The 11,241-nt window shown below is 31.3% G+C and overlaps 1 long non-coding RNA gene across 1 annotated transcript; it reads right to left on the bottom strand.

The window, feature by feature from the left end:
* Positions 1–2,748: 2,748 nt before the first annotated feature.
* On the bottom strand, positions 2,749–9,375 carry LOC146533844 (uncharacterized). The gene is made up of 3 exons (XR_014878559.1): positions 9,191–9,375; positions 4,455–4,552; positions 2,749–3,863 (listed from the first exon to the last, which is right to left on the bottom strand). It is a non-coding gene; the product is annotated as an uncharacterized LOC146533844 (long non-coding RNA).
* Positions 9,376–11,241: the final 1,866 nt, after the last annotated feature.

Consider the following 11,241-nt stretch of genomic DNA (forward strand, 5'->3'; position numbering starts at 1 on the left):
GATAAATGTGTATAAAGTCCTACCCGCTGAGACACTTTGGCGCATGCGCTGCTTTAATGGTAAATACTACATGAAAAAAATGTACTGGAGTATTGTTCCTCTTAATAAGATCTACAAAAAAGTCTGCGATGGCATATTCGTATCTTTTAAGAATAACGTGTAGTGATCATATTTCTGTCTAAAAATAGTAATTTCGATATATTTTTTATTGTGAAGGATATTTTTCCATAATGGTATTAATCCTTATCCTTTAAAATACTTTATTAAATTTCTACGTTAAACGAAGATAAAATTTGCTTTTTAAACTATTTCGAAATTGCGAATAGTTTTAGAGAAAAACGCATTTAATTCAACAATTAAACACATCACGCCAAGTATATTAGTTACGTTGGCCATTTAATGTAGATCAAAACTGTCTGTTCTGTTTTTCATTTTAATAAGTACTTTAGAAGTTGTTACAATATCAAAAAATCCTTGCTGGGAAACGCGCCTCGCGACGTTATGCTTATACAAGCGAGTCCACCGCGCCCGCCTGCCTTACACGCATCGGTGGTTCAGTGGTAGAATGCTCGCCTGCCACGCGGGCAGCCCGGGTTCAATTCCCGGCCGATGCATTCTATTTAATTTTCGTCACAGGCAGCCACGTAGTGCTTGCTTTTCATCAGGGACAGAATACCCTCTTCAGCATTAACCACAAGCTCGAAAAAAAAAACCCGCCTGCCTTTATAGCAACGAAGATTTAGATGCGTTTGCACGTATTGGATAATTCGAGTTGAATGTATTATTTAATGTCATTTAACTATCTAAAAATAGTAATTTAAATATATTTTAATAAGTACTTGAAAAGATTAGTATCACAGATATAAAATTACGGTACCTACTAAAAAATCCTTGCCGTGAAAAACAATTGGAAAATCCTTATTGAAACTACGAAAATGCGGGTTGCATTAGAGTTTAATTAATTTTCACATTATCTTAAGTGCTTTGCAAACCTACATTATATGAATAATCCAGTAGTAAAAGCGGGCGAAGCCGCAAGAGGGTCGCTAGTAAAATATATGTATAACACGGATATGAACACCGGTAATTGGCGTTGGGATCCGTGGATAAAGATAGGGAAACAATTCTTAACTTTCTTATATTAATTTCGATTTCGTTAGAACCCATAACCTGATCCCCTGACATTATGACAGTAGGAAAATTTCAGTAGTATTTCTTTGATACAAAAAATTTAGAAAACATTTTTAATAGCGGCATCTGAAGTCGTCGCGTCGTGGAGAGCGTCTGCTGTGAACGCGACGGCTGAGGGTTGGATTTCCACTCGAAGAAATGAATTATTTTCATATCTTCGTTCTGGTAACATGATAAAGTATGGCGTTAAATTCTGCCACCCAACATGAAAGTAAATATTATATTATAATTATTATATTTTATATTAAAATCTAAAAGTATATAAATAAATGTATAAAAAACAACATAAAATAAAAATCAATCATCAGTATGTTTATTTTATATAAATGCTATGAACCAAGTGAAAAATGGGTATTTTTTTATAATAACCAGGCATTGTTTTTATTGAAATAATAAAGATGGCAATTTTGTAAATAATTTGCAGAGTAATATAAAACACGTTTTATTACATTTTGACAAATGACAATTCAAAGTAAACATCATGCTCCTCCAATACTAAAGGTTAGAGTGTGAGAGGTGGCAGCAAAACAAGATATTACTGTATATATCCGTTTTACTTTTAGACGAAATTACACTTCCTTTCCGCCGAATTCTCGAGACATTGCATGTAAAAATGGCGTCACTCAACGCCGCGCATTGCCTTGTTACCAGACCGAGGAAATGAAAAGTTGCAGTTCCATTCGCAGTCGCACGCTTGTATTTGTTAATGTATTAATTGAGGTCAGTCGTGGCGCAGGGGCACAAAGTGTGACCGACCCAAACGCTACTTTTGTGGGTTCGATCCCCATTCAAGAAAATGAAATATTTATTTAAATTTATATTTCCATTCCATCGCTCAGGTGTCGAAGCAAAAGCGCGGCGTCGAGGTCGGCCACTTCACACGCAATGCCTCCAAAATTCGGTGGAAAGTGGGGAACGGAGTGTCTTAACACCATGTTCCCTGTCTGCCCTGCTGTCTGCTACAGCTAGCACCTAATTATTGAGGTTCCATGATTTTCTACAATGTTAGCCTTCAATAATTAAAATATACTTACAGTGAAATTCTGTGCAGGTGTTTCGCTATCCTTAATGCTTATCAAAGTTGAAAATAGATATAAAATAAAATACAACCAATAAAATGTTGAACCGAGCAAATAGAACGAAGATAATCGAGGGTGGTGGTAGTTTTCTATAGCAATCTTAAAAAAAGTTGGAATTTTTTATCATCCAAGGTGAAAAGAGATCTGATTGGCACAAAGCATAAGCGACGGGCGGGAACTCAAAAAAAAAACAGGATTTACATGCAGAAATTTTATTAACATACATTTTTATATTATACCATAAACAAGTCAAATTGACAACTTTGGTCCATACATAGAAATTTAAAGACTACTGGTATTGTCGCGTAATATATAATTATTTATATTTATATACTTCAGCAAAGACACCGGCAAATGCTGCGCTCGCACCATAAAAAACATTACACGGAGGAGGACTTTTTTGTTGAATCTTTACAACAGTGACTAGGGGGAGGTCACTAGCATTATAAATAAGTTGGGAGGTTTATAAAAACACATGTTAATATAAAAATGTATTTATTCAAATCAAATATGTGGGAAGTTGACCACCAAGTCTTACTAATTTGTAATTACTATTATTATGTCAAAAATTAAACACTAACACTACCTAATTATATGCTTATCATAATAAAATACTTGAAAAATAATAAAGATTACGTATTGAATGTAGGAACTTCAATATGACGTGCTGAAATTGTTGTTATTGAGACAACATCTGTAAGCGTCATACAATCTAATAAGTACTTCGATTGAATTCCAAAGTAAATTTCAATAAAGAAGCAAGGCGGATTATTTATTAGGAATAAAAAAGCTGCGTATTTAACAGATACCCGTACATCGTATATAGTACACAAACTGTTGTAAATATACTAACTGTATGTTGTTAACATTTGATTGAATTTGAAAAAAACATTAAAATTCACCCTGCACATCGTAAAAAAAACAAACAGAGCACAAGTTAATTAATATAGGACAAATTTCACATAGGAAAAGTAATTTTTATTACATCAATACATACCTACTACATGTCACAAATGTGTGTATAATAATTCATATCATATAATTGATAATAAGCAATATCCAATATAACGTATAAGCGTAAATAATGTAAAATCGTTGTAAAATGGCACCAACATATCTATTGCTCGGATACATTAGAATTAAAATAAACACTTTTTAAAATGACCGCCAATTATTACTCCAAGAATACGATCCCGTTACATTATTTATTCTTAACGCACACTAAAATAATTTCGAGAAATAAATTGATTTTTCTCTATAATAATCTAATTAAAACACATAAAATCCACAGCTTATCGCTTGGTACATGATAACTTACTATTAAAAAAGGGCGTACAATAAGTCCCAGAGAAAAAAAAAACCATAAAAATGACATATATTGTGATTATATGCTAAATGCGATTGTATTACGAAGTATCAGTTCAAATGTAAAAGCGACGTCGGCCAATCACAATGGCATCATACTACAAGAGAGTGCTTGCGAACTCTCCTGTACTTCTACAGCTTCCGAGCTACCGACAGCGGTGGACGTAGGCATTTGTAGCTTTGTCATCTTCGTGTATCTGGCAAATGGTTCCCTCCTTGCAATAGCAACTGTAAATAAAAAATATTATTTTAAATGTTATATGTCCATTTCACCATTTACTAATCTTATGTATGTTAAGTAATCTGGGGAACAGTGTCTTAACACAAGGTTCCCTCTGCTTTTCCCGTTGTGTGCGGGATACAAGCGTGAAGCTGGCAAAAAATGTGTGTTAAATATTTTTTAAGTATTACTCATCAACAATAACAAATGCCAAAATGAATGTATTGTAAAAATTCCAATAAACAAGATCCATTACGTCAACAAGTTTAATCGAGACGAGTGATAAATATTAATTTATTAGTAATCATGCCGCTAGAGAAATATTTACATTTAACTTTATCGTGATTATATGAAAACAAAGTAACAACTTTGTTATTCTACAGTAGATACATAATAACATTTTATGTGCAAATAGATTTTGGTTTCAATATCTTATAAGGGTTTTCTTTTGACAAATCGATTCTTGAACGATGCGATATTTATTAAATATATTTTAATTTAACGATACTTTTAAAAAATAAATATATATATTTATTAAGAAGAACAAGAATATTTATATTTATATAGTAGGTTTTAAAAAAATTGACTGTTACACTTACTAAGTGTTGCTAATGTTCACTTCGATGATTTTTATGTCGGGCTTGTAGATGGACCATCCGCACGGAGTTTGCGGCGCACATATTTGCTTCGGTGCCCGCTGTAAAAAAATAAATATTATTTTATATAATTCAATTGAAAGCAATTAAAGAACATACTAAGTTTAATATTATCTTGAATTTAGTTAAATACTAATAGAAATTAATAGGCTTAGATAAAATAAATCTTATAATCAACTCGAGCTCAATTATTTTCTACGTTATTGTAATAATTATAATTATTTCAAGTCACATTCTTTGACCTTCTTGAACTTTCTAATGGCTAGATTCTAACCAGATTTATCTACATACAATTTATTAATTTATACAACGTGATCCATTAAATGTTAATGTTTAAATTTACAATTTAAAAAAAATGCCAGATTTTTTGTATTTAAAAAAAATATATATTGTGTCAAATATTTTAAAATTAGACTATGTATATAATTATAATATATCTTACGCTATACGTATCATAATATCTTACGTTGGGTAATACCGGGCGGATTTTTGATGTTTTAGAATATTTATAACAATTTTGTTTCTCAGTTCAGTTTGTTCTAATTAACGTGATATGGCGGTAGTCATTGTAATTGGTAGTGTTGTTGCAGAAAATAAAAAATTGCATAGTTAATGGAGTAAGTAGAACCTGCGCAATAGTTTTTGCTTTTGATTCTTATAATATTACGATAATCTATCATAAAATAATTATAAAACTACTTTAACTTCATGAAGATTGAGATTTGAAAGATATTATAGTAGATTATATTATTATGAGAAACCTAATTTAGTATGAATAGAATAAGTATAAAACCGAAAAGAATTTGCAAAAATAACCATATTCTTTTATAATAATAATGATAATTATGAGATATATAAACGATATATAATTTTGTTGTAATAAGTATATGTCTTGCACTGTTTATCAATAAAAAAAAATTTTAATCTAAAAAATCCACTTAGCTAAATAAAATAATTTTATGAAGATTAAAAGCTTCTTAAAAGAAAAATAAAGCAAGTACTTCCCAAAGCATTACCCCAGCAAGTTGCGTATGGATGATGTCATCGTACGACGCGTACGTTGCGCCCTTGAGCGTATCCGGCGCGCCTCACGGGTCACACCACGCTCGATTCATTGCTAGGCCACATGCACACGCGAGACTAGCCGCATCTACTGCCTTGCAAATTGCAATCAAGATGAATCGATTGCAATGCAATTGGTCTAATAACTAAGCATTTTTAACCGACTACGCGACGCTAAGAAGGGTAATGTGTTAAGTGTATGTATGTGTTTTCTTGTAGTTTAGATGTCTACTAAATTCTTTAGCTTTCTTTTTACTAGCAATTTAGCTAAGTGAGATAGGTTGATAATTAAATAAATATTTTTATTATCAATTGTTCATTTTCCACATTAATACTTTATTTAAGATGACAACTTACAAGGGTTGACAGTTCCGATATGAATAAGATATATAATTAGGTTTGACGTTGATTTTTATATTTTTGTTCATATTTTCATAACACAATTTATTTAAAAAATTTTTTGTTATAATAGAGATCTCAAAATTATTAATATATAAAATATAAAGAATAAGTAAATGATACCATTTGCACTGGATATTTTAAATATAATGTATTCATTAAGTTACCAACGCAGTTCTAGCGATTGTATGTGCCGAATAAAAGAATGAATGGCGAAATCAAAATGCCGACGCGCGAGGAAGCGTCGTATGACATGTAAACAGGAAGTGTACTGCGTATACGGTGAGCGGGTCGATGACCATTAGTTTTTGCCCTCAAATATGTTATGACAGCAAAGTTTTCTAAGACACATACGAGTATGGATATAGGCATCGAATCATTCTGTGATAAACAAAAACTAGTTAAACCGTACAATTTACTTCTATTTCTTTACGTATAGTATAACCTACATAAACTTATTTCAAACGAATGAACCTAGTAGGTTACGAAATATGATTACTTTTCAATTTTTATTTATAATAGACAATAATCTTTTAAAATGTAACAAGCAATGAACATCTTTTCTTCGTCTGCACAAATTATCATACAAGTGATTTTTTTTAAACCAAGTCAACGTAAACTAATTAAGAACTGCTTTGTTTCAATTCCCACATTTAACATGACGTGTGGGTAGTTTGAGTTGTGCCAATGTTTTCCAAAATAGACTGTTATACACTTTTACCTATAGGTACAAAAATAGAAAATCTATTATTATTGAGTGAAATTCAGTTTTATTTATGTATTCTGGTTTTACTATGTAAATAAATATTTTTTATTTATGAAAATTAAACAATTGAATTTACATTGTTAATACTTTGAATAAATAATTAAACAATAAATATCTATACCATCCGTCATAACAAAATTACTGTATTTAAAAAAGCCACTTGTAATGTAGGTAGATAGCATATCATAAACTGTAAAAAAAATCTAAATCTTAAAAGAGATACGAATAAACCACTTAAGGCCAGTCGTGGGACAGGGGCACAAACTGTAAACGCGGAGAGTTGTGGGTTTGATTTCCACTCGAGGAACGTCTTAACACTGGGTTCCCTCTGCCTACCCTGCTGTATGCGGAATACGGCGTTACGCTAAAAAAATTAAACTGCTACAAAATATTATTTAGCGTGGTGAACACTTACTGATGATACAAAAAATTTAAGATTCTATATCATCTGCATTCTACAATAAAACACCGGGACTTCGAAGAAAACTAGAGAAGGAAGGAGATTATGGAACCACTCTCTGTAAATATACTACCCCCTACTTAAGTATTAAAAATAACGACTTTAAAAGTTTACTACTAAACATTTCTTTCTTTCGAACTACATACGCACAGCGGGTGGTAAATGGAACTAGCATGGCAAGGGTTATAAAGTCCTCGCAGAGGAGATCGCGGGCGGTAAATAGTATTTCAGTATACGGTATATTTAAAAAAACGATATATCGTGTTTTAATTGATATCATTGTTAACCAACTAGAAATATAGTCAGTTGGATTTAAATATATAAAAATTTTACGAGACTAAAAACTACCTGCATTTTACGGCGCAGGTCGACGCTAAAGCACCTTCCGCCCATTTAAAAGCGTGGCAACAGCAACGTAGCACTAGCCAATAAACAAACTAACACTTTAGTTTCACGCGGCCAACAACTATAACGGAAACAACTATAATTTACATTATAATAAATAATATAAGATTCGTATTATATAAATGAAAATAATATTCTACTACCTACAAAATAATTAGTTTTTACTTCAGAAGAATTAACTTACGCAACGAAAACTCTCAAGCTCACCCGTTTTTGCAATATTTTTCACTGTTTCTCCACTCCTATTGGTCAAAGCATATTGTATATAGCCTATGGCCTTCCTCAACAAATAGAAGAGATATCTAACACAGTTTTGTTTTAATTTCGAACGAATAATTCTTGTAATTAGCGCTTTCCACCAAAGAAACTCTTTAGCTTTATAATTTAGTGTAAAAGAAAACTCGAGATATGAAAAAAAAATATTTAAATTTTATATCACGTCGGGTATATTTGAAAAATGCATATCGATCAGTGCTTTCGTCGATTGAAAATTGAGGGTGCTATAAATATTCTTAAATTAAAATTCAGTAATGGCCTGCATTTCTCGTTAAACAAATAATAATAATAAAGATATTGTAATTGTAACGTATTAGAATCAAATGACCCGGGCTACTTGTTGCTTAGTAGGTAATTGTATGCATTTTGATTGGTCATGTAGGTGAGACGAGTCGGAACTGTGACATACGTGATGGCAGTCACGACGCTCGACGGCACCGCAGCATCCCGTCATCAAACAATTTCTTTACATTTTAAGATTTCCGTCACACGTGAAAAAAAAGAAAAATACGAAAAATTTGTGACGAGGACGCCATTTTGATTTATGTGGATTGTGCTGTGTCATTTCCACAGAATAAAATCAAAAAACAAGAAAATACTTTTTTTACGAAAACTAGGAATTTATATTACAATTTAAGTAAAATTTTATTTTTTCATATTTTAAAACGTGAAACTCAATACAATTCTGAAAGATTTATTTTTAAGTCATTTTAATTCTACCTACATAAAAAGTTAAATTAAAAAATAAGTTGAAAGTATTAGCAAGACAAATTTTCAAATTTGTAGTTTTTATTACAAATTAGAACTGCAATAGGCGCCTTGCTCGTGCACATTATAGTGTTTGATATTGTCGTAGGTCAGTTATAATATAACGAAGCAACGATCAATGACGAGAGTACTACCTGAGCTATAACTTTACAGTTATAGCTTAGCTAGTACTTATATTGTATCCCTTGAGAAGAAATAAAATTATTTTTAAAAATACTTGAAGTTCGTTGCGAAAATTCTGCTTAGAATATAGCATACTGTATACGTTTTTGAAAATTCACCGGCACCGTCCCGAATTTTATACGTTTTTATTATTCACATACCGTCATGTAAAAAAAATATTGAATATAATAATTTTATAACGTTTAATATTTATAATAGTTATTAACAATATGTCAATTTCTACAGTTATTGCCATATAAATTATATATATACTATATAAAATTACTTTCTTATCATGCAAATAATCAAAATTGTTATAAAATTATTTCTTAAATATACAATAATGAATGAACTACTATATTACATCATAAAATGACTTACCCTATCTCTCGGGACTGAGGCGGCGGTGATGGCGCAAAGCGCGATCAAGAAGAACAGTACACGATTCATTTTCACGAAATGGGGGTTTAGTCAGGAGTGACGGTTTTTAAAATTTCCACAAAATACGGTGCTCGCGGTGGCGGATCGTGATGGAGTGCCGGTGGCGGGCGGGCGCCCGTCTTTAAGTAGGTTGGAGTGGCCCCACCGTGGCAGCGTGCCGTACCAAATTTTCCTAGTGGAGAGGTTATACTACTGCAGCCGACTACAGGCGTTCCTAGAAGATGTTATACGGCCTGTCGCTGCTTATTAAACGACTATTCACAGTCGAAAGTAAAGTTCGTTTGCAAGATATGAACTGATGTTTGCAAAACAAATCTCATGTATTTATTTATCTTAAGAAGTTATCACTAATTACTATTGCGTTTAAACGACATGAATGGACCTGATAACAGAAGAATCGCACGCGAGCGTACATGAGTTGTTTGTTATTCTAGCCGAATACTACGAGATCGATGATCTTGAATTGGCTAATTGCAGATTTGTTATATCTAGGTACAACTATTTTATTGTCAGCTTCACGCTATATCCCGCATTTACCAAGGTTGGCAGACGGGACCTAGTGTTAAGACACTCCGTTCAGCACTTTTCGCCGAATTTATCTGAAAGTATAAAATCAAGAAATAAAATATTATTGTTTATTATAGATGCCCTTAGATGTGTTTTGTATCACGCGTTAAACAATTAACGGGTGTTTTTCTAAGAAAATATTCCTACAAACATGTTTTTCGTATACCTACATAAAATTATCAGTAATGTGTTGACATATTGTTGGCGCTATAAGATTTTTCAAGGATACTTGTTTCATCTATTTATATGATATGTATTTATATGTTCTTAACATTTCTATTCTACAAGAAATAAAGCGCACCCGCCCTATACTGCATGGAGTAAGCCCTGATTACATAGTCAACGTAAATTGCATCACCCATCCAAAGTACAATTATAGGTGTCTTTTATAATACTTGTACTTTAGATATGGATAGGTACACTCAAAATTATTATTGTCATATCTTTCTTATTTCTAACCTTTAAGCATGCCTTCAAATTTACATTTAATAAAGGTTTTAGACATTTTTATTATTTTTTTATAATTGAGGGTATCTGGTTTGCCAAATTTTGAGTATCTGGCTTGAAGACATAGAAATATTGTTTTTAATATCATTTTTTGGTACCTGAGCTAATTATTAAACACCTTAATAAAAATTATAATCCGAATTATTTACTAAAGCATAGGAAAGTAAAAATAAATGTTAATTTTTAAGATTTACCAATTATTGTAGTACCCACATATAGTAGTATTAATGTTGCATGACTATAACCCTAAATATAAATTGCTTCTATTGATGAATGATCTTTTAATTTACTATTTAATATACTATGTCGGTTTGTACTATGTACCATAAAAATATAAAATATTATATAACATTCATTATCAATAGAAAAAAAGAAAATCTAATTTTTAATCTATATAAAAAATATATATCACTCGTAATGTATTTACTATAGATATTCTATTACACTTTGGTATGTTACTATCAAAAGAAAAAAAAAATAGATCACTATTAATTATTATGCAATCGTATGTAATATAATAATGTAACATATATGTAACATGCTATACATATATATACGAGATAAAACACTTTTTGTGACAATTACAAAGCATACTTAGATTAGATACATGTACATGTTTAAGACTATTATTAAGAGTTATACAAATTCATAGTGTAACAACATTATATACTTTAATGTTATTATTTAGTTATTATGAAAAACTAAAACCCCGACAGGGTTATTTGGTGGTCCGCCTCTTTGTCCGTCAGTCAAGACCATTTCTCTCAATATTGAATAAATATATCAGCTGAAATTAATATCAAATACAGTACGTTACAGCACATGAAAATAAACTTTTTGTATGAAACTGCCACCTAAATAAAATCTATAGCATTACTTCCCGTAGATCTATAATTATGCAATTTGGCAAGAAGTGA

Source organism: Heliconius melpomene, chromosome 12 (genome assembly GCF_056956725.1).
Source record: "Heliconius melpomene rosina isolate 202511_hmr_F chromosome 12, ASM5695672v1, whole genome shotgun sequence".
Classification (NCBI taxonomy): Eukaryota; Metazoa; Arthropoda; class Insecta; order Lepidoptera; family Nymphalidae; genus Heliconius; species Heliconius melpomene.